We start from the raw sequence: 12,444 nt of genomic DNA on the forward strand, positions 1-12,444 counted from the left end.
GGGGATTGGACCTTTCACGTGCCAAAACTGTTTTCAGCGCCCAGTATTATTTAAGTAGGCAGAAATTATTTTCAAATCAACCACGCTACCGCATAGTCCCCCATGCGTTTCTCCGCACCTTTCTCTTTAAATATGCATCCAAATAAAGGCTTTGAGAACAACAGCTGGTGCGAGTGGGATATTGCTTCCGTCTCCACTGCCGGGAAAGCTTGTGGTTTGTTTCGCCATCGCCGCTGACAACGCGGAGTTGGGATGAATTTGATCGAATTAAACAAGCATTTCTCATTTGCCTTAGTATAAAAGAAAACAGACCGCATAATGCCACCTCTGTTCGAAATTTCTGCCGGAGCAAGCATGTTGTTAGGCCCTGGTAACTTTTTCTATATCCTCTGAGCGACACAGCAGCCAGTAGTTACTTTTAATTGTTCATATTCATCTCAATATATCGAGCCAATACGAGGTTTAAGATATTAAGTTTACGAACGAAAATGTCCCGCATACAACACTCTGAAAGGAAAGTATACAATATCTTCAGGCCCTATTTCAGGCACTTCAATAACGACTTATAGAAGGTGCAGTTAAGGTTAGCCTATATTTTGCCGACGTGCAACAGAAGAAATAAAATACGTGTACCGCTGTATGTAAGATACTTGAATTTATACTAGAGATTTTGCATGACTAATCAGCTGATTATAATTATTAGCGGCTAGGATTGACTCAACGTATACAAAAAATGGCTGAACTGGAGAAATCGAGCAATATGTCTGACTACACAGTGATTACTTTATGAACAATGTTCCTTACGTGAAATATCTCGAATGCCTCTTCGACATTGACATTGTACCTCTTGGCTTCTTCCTGTTTATTCAAAGAAAACACATAAAGGTAGCCAATATTTGTCAGAATAAGCCACTACCGCAAGACAACGCCTGAATTACGCATGCCAGCCGGAGTGAGAAGCGCGAACTAACCAATATCATCGCAAAATGTTTTGGTATTCATGGTTATATATGGCCGCGAAGCTGTAGAATAGTAAGGCACTGGGAAGAAAGAAGCGGTTGTGCTGCCTGGTAAGCTGCTGTTCACAGGCGGAATGGAACCGTAAAATGCGCATCAGAGAGAAAGACAAATTTCGACAGACAATTCTTTTTGGCAGCAATAGAGCCGTCACTATTTCGCTTCGTTAAAAAAATGAATTTCGTTCAGCATTGGTTCGCTTCTTGTATTCCCAAGATTTATACCGTCGTCAGTTCGTTCCCATACTTGGTGACATTTTAATTAGCTCTGTTACTTGTACTTTCATGTTTATATTTGAAAAATAAAAATTTTCAGGCGTAGTTTTGTTCATTTCAGTACATTGTCGTTACGTCTATCACAGAAATGCGAATCATTCCGCTCTATTAAGAACCCTCACGATTGCCACGATTCTGCTTCTGTTGTATGATTTCAAACATAACACGCATCGTACACAAATATAAGGAATGTGGTTAAATATGCAGAGGTATATATTGTTATTATTTCAAGACGCCATTATTCCCTATCAGGATTGTAAAATCTTGCTTTCATTATATGCGAGGACTTTAATTTCTGCAATTTTATGAAAGCAATTGAGCCAGGGTTTTGTTCCTTTTAGACACTCGCACATATTATTGTAACATGAGGACATCCAATTAAAAGGCTCTGAATAAAGAAAACCGTAGAAATCGCTTGCCGGTAGCATTTTCTCCCACGCTTTCATAAAGGTCTCGACGCATTCATATGCACGTTCTTTGAAAGCTTGAGGATTCTGCAAAAACGAATACGTTCCTGCAAAGGTCAGTGGCCAGCGCTGAATGTAATGTTGCTCACACAGTGTTTTACCACTGTGCGCTCACCTGTCTGCTGTCGTTGAGGTAGGCGTAGCAGAGTCTCCACGCAACGCACAGCTTGTCCGCCCCCTGCGCAGTGATTCTTTTTTTGCCGAAACTTCACCCCAGCTCAAAACTATTCAGGCAAAAAACCAAAGAAAGTGAAGCCAGCAATACCGGATGCTACCTGAACTCCAACTCAGCCACAATTCTCAGAGTCAAAAAAGAGAGAAAGAACGAGCGAAAAGGGCAAGGTTGATGAGAAGGAAGTTCCTGTTAGCTATTCCTATACGGCATTGAAATATTGGTTGGAAAGAAGAAAGAGAGGGGATTAAATATATACGGAAGCCCTTAAATGTGAAGCAATGCTTGGAAAGCCTTCAAAGATGCCGATCGGGGGGACCAGAGTACTATTATTGTCGTGAATAACGAGAGTCGAGTATCGATTTCCTATAGGTAACAATGCGCAGCACAATGTTGGTCCGCACAAAATACTGCATGTTTCGACAGTAAATGCTTTACTCACTCACAAAGTACGACGAAAGGAAACAGTAAAAAGTGACCCAATGTTGAATCAGTAGCATTCTGTGAAATCAAAGCCCAGACAAGTGCGATGACGATGAGTTGCTTAATGTAGCATTGGAGAAAAAGCCACACGAACCTGTAAGTCGACAAACGAAGGATTTAACGCTTTATTGGAGACATTATGCTTTATTCTTTGATGCAATAGTCACTCCTGCCCCTGGCGTACCTGCGCGCCTACAAACTGAGTCAACCCTGGAGGTAGCGATGGTTATATTGAGAATATTATCTCTGTGGGGAAATCATGCGGCTGCGTGTGGGAAGTGATTTTCTGCGATGCCGAAGTATCAGGCAATCATTGTAAAGTAAAGCCTGAACTCTTATGATCGGACTATGTAAGATGTCTCGAAATTTGCGTAGGGTGTGGTCGTGGAGTCCGCGATGAATTGAAACGTGTGGGGCTTGGAGGCCTGGAAAGCTGCTTTGCCGTCAGGAAAATCTTCATTATTACTATGAGCTCTTTTTGGCTAATGATCTCAAGGGCAGCCAGAATACTAATGAATTCAGTATTCTCCGAAGATACTTTTGTCTTGATCAAGACGATCTTACCGTGATCAAGAAGGATCACTGGCAGTCGTCATTTTGCATTCACTGCAAACAGCCTGTCGGCCATGGCTGGCAGAACAGAGAAATTCGAATGTGGCAGAGTGGACTACGGTTTAGAGGGACGACGAGTTCCGTGGTGCAAGTGGGAATGTGATAAAAAAAAATCACGGCTAACGGGATATGATTCGCAGAGCATTTATTATGGCATGGGCGCGAAAAACTTGCAGGGTAATGAATGAAAACATGAAAGTGATACAGCATATCAGCTTTGTCTCAAATGCATTGCACTAAGTGACGAGGTGCTTCCGTAGTACGACAATCGAAGCCACCCTGAGGAGGATTTTGGTAAACTAAGGAACTGTAGGAGGCCTTACGGTTGGTTACATTGGAGACTTCGGGTAGATTCACCTCGGCTTCATGTAGAAGCACGCATGCACTAAGCGTCTTATTATCACGCCCTCTAGCCGACTGCAAACAAAGCATGTGGTAAGGCAGCACGATATACGTATAGTAATATACACGGGTACCATATAACGGTGTACCTTTATAGCAGACGGATGAACGTTAGTCCGAATAATCGCAGATTTGCAAGCAAAAACCATCTTCGTTGCGAACTGCATAGCTCTTGCGTTGTCCCTGGGATCTGCACAGGAAATAGGCATGGACTTGCGGGTGACGCCAAGGGGGGAGGGGCGGGGGTGGCGTGAAACGTATCAGAAAACATAGCGGAAATAGGTACGACCTCATTCACGGTTTTCTGTAACACGGGAGCGAATGCTGCACCATCATTTATTCCTAACAGTGCTGCTTAGAACCAGTGTAAAGAGCAGTTCATATCAGACGTGGACTTCTCCATTATCCGCAGTTATCGGTGTCAGACTGAGGAGGATTAGGATACAGTTTTAATAACAAGTCTCTTTTATCGCGGATTCTTTAAGGCGCAGACAAAATAAGCCACTTAGAGGGTTTCACATCTGTTCGTATCCTCTATCCCGATTCACTGCTCGCTAGCAACGGCTTCGAGTGACTCTTATTTAGAGGAACTCTGCTCTATTGACCACAGTGAACAGGCATCCGTTAATAGTGAGAAAAATCAAGCGTTTATATTTTACACTAATCTTTCAAGTGGTGTACAAATGTGCCTCGCGAGTGAATATCCCACTGTCAAAAGGGTTGGTCTCTGGCAGCCAACCAGTTGACTTCAAAGCAGCAGCGCATGCGTGGCCTAAGAGTTTTATGTTTCGACAACGAGCTATAAGTTGAAACGTGTAAAAAGGAATCAAACTCGGTCCTTACCAAATATTTACACATGCACTCTCCCACACTACAGCTATTCTTGTTGCAATGAAGTTGACCCCTAAGTATCATTCTTTTAATTGAAGCCTTGGCGCAACATTTCAGTTTCTTCCCAAAAAGAAACAATTTTTGGCAGGGCGTACCAAATGCCTCAGAGATATAAAGCGCCTGACCTAGCATTATGAGTTGGTTGTTGTAGCAAGATATGTTCATTTTCATTCCCTTAAATTAATGAGGCTTGATTTTCCGTTTACGTCTCATTTGCATTTTTGACACAGCGACTTTGTCTACATTTTTTGGTGCACTCAAAAACGAATCGAAACATTATATTTTAAACATATGACAACGAAACACTGGTTGAGAAGTATAACTTATTTCAGGTTTTTGGTTAGCTGCAGTGGCAGGAGTGCTGTCCACCGACATGCTGGCTTGATTCATCTCCACTTGATCGTTCCGGTGAGGCGATGGAGCCAGGTTTTATTTTTCTGCCTGCAGCAGCAGGCTGGTGTTAGTATTTACGTGTTTCTCGCTGTGCTTTATGAATAGTGCTTTGTGATGTAATCTGATCTGTCAACCTGTGTTTCATCTACATAAGTCACCGCAGAAGCCTGCGTGTCCGCGTAAATCAGCCATTGCGCCCTGTCACCTGTGCCGATGAGCCGATGTAGCATCTTTTTCGCGGCGGAGTTCTTTGTTCTTGGTTGCCGGAAAGGTTGCAGCCCGAACCTCGGTGCACAGAAAGCGTTAGCGACTTTGTTCGCAGAGCATAATGGATAGTATAAGTGCGACGATAACGCCCCACTGTTTGTCCTGAAAACGGCATGATAGCACTTGCACAGATAGATTTTGCTAAGAGGTGAATGCCATGTACGTTCAGGTGCATGTCTGTTTTAAAACAGTGGCCCGCTATACTCCGAAATTGGTTCTTAATAATTCGAAAAATTATTATTTCACCAACTTCTTCCCCATCTTGTTTATGTGAAAATGGCTCTTTCATACGCTATGCCTGACAGCGCGGTAAAAACAGCCGAAATTCATAAGTAATCAGCCCCTGGAAAAAAAAAAAAATCTCAATACGGGCACGGAGGCAAAATAAGAAAATTCTAAAACGAGACGTCGAAATTCTTCATTATGATTTGAAGGACTTTTGAACAGAATATTTTGCAACGATGTCAGAACTGAGTAGAGGGAGAAGTCATTCAAGATATTAAATTTGATCATCAGGTGGTGTACAGTGAAGTGGTTGTGGTCGGAAGGGAGCTGTGATCTAAAGCAGTGAACACAATTTGTTTCTTTCTGTCATGAAAGGCAGCCTCTATCGAAAGGCTCGGTTTTGAGGCTTTCTGGGACTGGGAAGCCTGCGTAAAGAGGTCCGGATAATTTCGACCCGCTGCGGTTCTTTAACGTGATATCACAATGCACAGCTCAAGGGCCTTTGGCATCTCGCCTCCATCGAAATACGACAGCCGAGGATTGGAACGAAACCCATTCTTTCGGGTCAGCATTCGAGCACCGTAACTACTGAGCATCGGTGGCGGCTTCAATCGAAAAGCACTTCTGCATACCGAATATGTCGATGTCCACGTTCCTGTACTCTGAGTATCGTAGTTCAATATGTTGATTTGGAGAAAAAATCGCGTATTTTGCTAAAATTTTCAACACGGCTGTGAAGTGAAAACTGCAAAATTTGAGAAAAACACTTCGTTATAGCTTCCGTGTATCTGTCCTCACTCGCGCTGTGGCTTGAACGAAATTCTTGGTTCATAACGAGCTGTAAAAAGGGACCTTTCCCTCGTCGAGAGGAGGCCTTACGCTAGGCTTAACACTGGGGAAGAACAGAACAGTGCATCAAGTTACTGAGGAAATTTCTGTGCCACAAAAGACGTAAAATAACTACGCAGAAGCATGAATAACGACAAAATGGGCACAACTCTATTGAGTGAAAATACTGCGGTGGTGAGTGATGTAGTGACTTCTTCTATCGCTGCCGTATTCTGCATTTCATGACAAATTTGGTGGAGGAATAAATAAGGAAATTAGCATCTCAAAAGCCAGAGCGTAGCTAAGGGTGACCACAAATTCAAAGAATGCGCGGCACTCTTTCGATACTTACTGAGGTTTTTCCCGCACGCCTGTAATGGGTCCGTGCTTTTGACAACAACTATAAGATGAAGTGTATATAAGAAAGTTTGACAGAATAAGGTAAGAGATCGGGTTCCTCCGGACTTGAGTGCCATTTTCTGGAAACGAGAGTCGAAGCCTTCTTCCTTTGAAGAATCCGGCTTAGCGGGCGAGGCACTCGTTGGTTAGTCTGAGGTGCGACTGACAAGTCACGGGAATCTGGAACTCTTATGTTCAGCTCACATTTAGAAAGGAGACTTTGCTCTAAAACATTGCTGTTGTTGGTCCAGGTGACAATAATTTGCGTCAGCTACCTGCTTGTGTAAACTCACCTGCACGCGACTCCGAGTATTCACCTACAAATGGAGTGGCTCACCTGCGCATACATGAGGCTTGATAACCTTTCCTGGCGGTACTGAGGAGGAACTATAATTACACAGGAAAACTTTCAGCCTTTATTCTCATGTTTCTTGCCCCGTTATTTTCCTAAAATACGCCTTTTAGGCACGTGTACTGTATTTGAGATGTTCGCAAATTTTTACTTGCAACCTGAAAGATGAATAAAATGCTCTTGAACTGTTTCCAACATAGCGTTTGCGTATATACATGTATAGCGCATAAACATACAGGTTAGAAAACAATTCCCTTTTTTCTGTGAAAACTTTTGTTTCCGATTTTACAACATCGAAAAAGTGATGTTTTCTGCTATTTGTTGTGCACAATTTTTTCCCAACAAAACTACACTCTCCTTTTAGATTATTATCATTTACGTTGTTTTATGTTGACACATTTGCCCATCATGAATAAAATGCCACTGCAAAAAACCAACTCTCTAGGTACTTCGATAACCGTTCTGACGTGAAAGACTCGTATTTGGTCAGAATTATTTTCGGAATTGATGATAGTAAAGCCCTCATAAAACAGGATTTCTCTTGGCACTCTTCAGGAGAAAGGACAGTAACAGAAAAAAAATCTCAGGCCGAAGATGGAAGGTGATCCTAAGTTCTGAACTAAGAACGGTCGATGGTGTCCAGTGCAAAGTCCTCATATGTATGAAGGAAAGAGCTCCACGCACTGGTAAATGCCACGTGGTTAATCCACCCATAGAAATATTTCTTCCTTGGCAGAAAGCTGGTATATGTTTTATTTTTCTGCTGCGATCAGTTGCGGCGACTACTAATTCTCTAATTCGATTACCTTTAAAGGCTTAATAAGAGTTCAACAGTGGTATCTCTGCTGAAAAAAAGTTCTATGATGCAATAACCTCATAGAGGCTTCATCATAGAATCTCTTACAATTTGTATGATATACCATTCAATGTATAGGATGTTCTATGACATCTCTATGATGACTGTATGATTTTACAGAAAGGTGTGACTTTTGTATGATAATACGAGATCGGTTAGAAAAGTATCCTACTTTATTTTTTTTTTGCGAACACCTGATGGATATGAAACAAGCGCGCTTACAGCAGCCGACCTTGAACCCTCGTGCACATGCACGAATTTTTCCCCCCCTGCCGATAGCGTCAGTCGCTGGGAAGCAGCGTTTGAGTGAGGCAGTGCGCAGTGCTCTCGTCGGTTTTTTGTTGCAAGGAAAATGGCGGAGCGAGAGGAGCAGCGCTACTACATCAAATTTTGCCAGAAACTTGGCGATAGCCAAGTGGAAATCATTCGAAATGTTCAGACAGCTTTCGGTGATGATGCTATGAGCAGCACACAGATTAAGCAGTGGTGCAACTGGTTTAAAGACGGCCTCACATCCGTGGAGGGAGAGCCACTCTCCGGTCGGCCATCAACATGCCGAAATGACCAGGTAATTGCCGAAGTGAACGCTGTGGTGATGCGGGCCTGTTGTGTGACTATCCGAGAAATTGCGGAAGAGGTGGACATCAGCAATGTTTCTTCATATTCCATTATCACCGAAGATTTGGCCATGGAGAGAGTTGCGGCGAAATTCGTGCCGAAGCTGCTGACGATGGAGAAAAAGCAGCTGAAAAAGCTTCCGAACACTGTAATAGAATTCAACACTGAAGCGGCCATGACCAAGAAGGGTCTAGATGCCGAAACGCGTCAGTACAAACACCAGCTGCACGTCTTCTCCGGCTGACAATCCGACACCACGTCATCGATGATCGGAAATGTATGGAGGTCATCGGCGAGGTTGTTCCGGTGGATCCTCACAGACTTCTACCTTTGTCACCGAAGTTGCATTACTAACAGACGTCGTTCGGTAAGAAGTCCTTGAGGCTTTGGGCGCGTCGCAGGCCAGAGTGTAGAGAGCATAGCCCCTCGCTGTGACTTAACCAACCATGGTGTATAGCCGACGATGTCCGGCGCGACCCATCGTGTTTCAGCACGCCCCGACAAATAAACCCTACCCGTGGAGGATCCCTGAACAGCTTCTACGTCATTGCTTCTATTGCGGTGAGCCCGGCCACATCCTTAGGCACTATCCATACAGGCGAATGAGGCTTCCTGGCTTTTCCTTTGGCGCTCCACGACCACACCTGTAGATGTCCCTGGAAGATAGAATATTACCTCCGTCGAGGTGAATACATGCTGATCTACCAATCTGGCTCGAAACTGCCATCAGTCGCATGCCGCCGCCGCCAAGCCGCAGAAGTACAGAGGCCGTGAGCAGAAATTCCTCCAGGCCCTCTAAGGGAAACTAAAGAATGCGACCTTTGGAGGTGAGATTTTTCGTGAACGAGACGCTGAGGATCCTCCACCGACCATACACCGACGGTGCATAGAAAAACAACCTCGATCACGACGCGACTTTAGAATCACGCCGCCACTCTGAGAAGCGACGACGACCATCCGCGACCACGATCTTAGCACACGTAGACGCCTACACTGGACTGCAAGACCAACTTTGAAAGCGAGAACACGAACTACCGAGCTTGAGGTGGCTGTCAACGATGGAGAAAAAGCAGCTGCGTGTTGAAGTCTCACAGGAGATGCTGGATTCCACAAACAGTTACCTTGACTTCATCGACACCGTAATCACTAGTGACGAGTCTTGGGTGTACGGGTACGACCCGGAAACCAAATCCCAGTCGTCACAGAGGACGCATTCCACGTCACCAAGACCAAAGAAGGCCCGCCAAGTGCGCAGCAATGTCAAAGTGATGCTGACTGCTTTGTTGACTCCCTCTGTGTGGCACACCACGAGTACGCACCCCACAGGGTCAAAGAATGACTAAACAGTACTACAGGGATGTCCTCCATCGCCTACGTGGTGCTGTGCGGCGCAAGAGACCGAATTGAGGTCAACAAGAAATTGGCGCATCCCTCGCGGCATTGCTCCTGCACATTCCTCGCATTTGATTCAGACTTTTCTGCCGAAAAACCAGACTCCTGTAGTTCAACAGGCTCCTTACTCTCCTGATATGTCCCCCTACGGCTTCTGGCTGTTTCCTAAAATCAACAAGTCATTGAAAGGAGCGCGATTTCAGAAAAGAAAGGACATTATGGCTGCAACGACAGCAGAGCTAAATTCCATTCCGAAAAGGGCCTTTTCGGAATACTTCCAACAATGGCAGCACCGCTGGGAGATGTATATGGAGCCCCAAGGAAACTAGTTTGAAGGTTATTAGGTTTCTAACACTCCAGTTATGCCAGTTTTTTTTCTTCGGCCAAAGGTCGGATACTTTTCTAACAGACCTCGTATTCAATGATTTGTATGATAAGTGTATGATATTTGTATGACAAACTGCATGAGTTTATTGCATCATACAACTTTTTTCAGAAGGGATAGGTAGATAGGATGTACAAAGAGTCCTATAAAAGGGCTTTTTCCTTTAGAAGTTATGTTCCAGAATATATATGCGACAGGTTGTGAACTGGAAGCAGTTCAGTGCTTTTAATTGTTTGAGGAGCAAGAGTAAACACTCCCCAAATCGAGGATTTCGGTCCTTTCAATAGTGGCGTGCCGAAGAAAACTGCAGAATCTGCAATTTGAGTTGACAGCGTTCAGTTGCAACAGCAATGTCGAGCACCGTTTAGAGAAAAGGGGGGTGAAATGATTTCTCGGAATTTTCCGAGAAATTTTAGGTGTTCGTTACTATTTTTAATAAGTTGAGAAGAAGGCTGTGTTTGTTGCATTCCCCATCAGAGGCAACACAGTCGTCAGAAATGTATAGTCTGTCACGGATCACTACATTCTTTCCCTGTGTGTCGATGTGACTTTTCTTTCCAGTCCATCTGCGCGTAGTTGGTTTCTTGCCAGTGTGTGTTCAAATATCTTAATTTATAAGGCAGCCGTGAATTCCTATGCTTATCTTTGGAAGTAGTTAACTTCACATTTGCAGCTCCTGAGTTTTCAGCTCTGTATCATCCTATCCATTGCGGCCTGTAATCGAAGAGGGGTTGTTTTCTGCCGCGAAGCTTTCTGCACGAGAAAAAATTACCTTGCACTTGGGATAAATCCGCATTTTTTTTTTCAGTTTCATGAAATCTTGGAAAAGTGAATTGCTTCTTCGTGAGAAATCTTCTTTGCTGCTTCTATTCGGCGCCCGGAAACGTTGCTTTCAAATACTTTTAGTCAGAGGTTCAGCCTTCGATGCCTCTGTTCAGTTTGTTCGTGACTGCTTTCTTTACATACCCGAAAAGTTTCTGCTTCGGTAAGACTTCCTCCTGGCCGTTTAGTAGTTTTTGTATACACCTAATTGTCTGTGCTATTTGGAGTTGAAGTGTTCGCGACAGGGGACCAGGAGCTCCTTCAACATCACCCAACATGAGTAAAAGTAATTTCCGCAAAAAAGCTGGCAAATGTGGTGTACCAGAAAATAGGTTCGGAGCATAACAGTTGACCAAGCGGACTTGCTAGGTTTGGGTGCCGGAGTCGAGCACACATTTGTAATGGTAAAATTGGAAAACCTGCTGGAGCAGGAGTCATGATGTTGGTACGATATCACCTATAGCTCATTGTATGCGGTCATGCAGAGATAAATATATGTTTCTACGTTACTACCGCTGCCAGGCACATGCAATCGTCCGCGCTGCTGTCGCGGTACGAAACTTCGTGTACATGCCACTCACCATCTAATCCGGACGGCAGCGCCCAATTTTTCGTTAGTGGCCGGAAGAACGCCAATTGGAGCTCCATATGCCTTTGATGGCAACGATATTCGTTTAAAAAATTCACAGTGAGAGCTAATTGGATTAAGTGTTGGTAATGCGATAACATAAGAAGCTATTAATTCCCCTATCCGAAGTGGCATGATTTCCATACAATCCAGACTAATGACCTCATTTCTCGTCAGCTAACTGGTGCAATTCATTAACGATAACGTATTTGTTTCCTTGATAATGCTTCTAATTCAATGAAATTTCATTCTGGAGCAAGATTCAAGGAAATGGCAGGGCAAACAGGGCTTCTTCCTTACCTGATGCCTTAAAGAGTTTCTGCGATCACCACAGTTTTGTATCTTATGTAATTCCGTGCGCAGGAATCATTCGATTTTAAACCTGATTACTTCTCCAGTTACTTCATAGCACTCAACTACTTGACACCGGAAGCAATTGGAATTTCCAATCTCAGCTCTTCTTCCGAGGAAATACTGCCATAAAAGCAGCTCAAGCCACCTGTTCGTGTTTACGCAATGACGGTCATAGCACCACTGCATCCAAATTAAGCCACCCGCGTCCTTGCTGCTCGAAGCTGTGCGCATCTAGCTGACCCGGCAGCTGCCTCGAGCACACTTGTTGAAGAGCTGGCAGAAGCCGGTGCTCTCGCTTTGCGGTCATTTTTAGCCATGGTGTGGTACTGGTTTCTCGTTGCGAGACACCAAATCCGCTACAATACAGCTAATTTGCTTTTGAAACGTTCCATATATTCTAGGACGCGCTTTTACCTTCCCCTCTACCAGTCCCTCTTTATGCATTGGATTGACGTGTGCCGTTAACTTTTCTCTTTGGGAAAGACATAAAATTTTGGTGTCAGTCCCTTCTGCTGATTTTGTAGAAACCAAGAGTGCTAAAGCTGAATCAAAGAATTATCCACTGCCTCCTAAAGCAAACAAAACCGTATTCAGAAACATGGAGCA

Source organism: Amblyomma mixtum, chromosome 2 (assembly GCF_055824585.1).
Source record: "Amblyomma mixtum isolate Tamu chromosome 2, ASM5582458v1, whole genome shotgun sequence".
Classification (NCBI taxonomy): Eukaryota; Metazoa; Arthropoda; class Arachnida; order Ixodida; family Ixodidae; genus Amblyomma; species Amblyomma mixtum.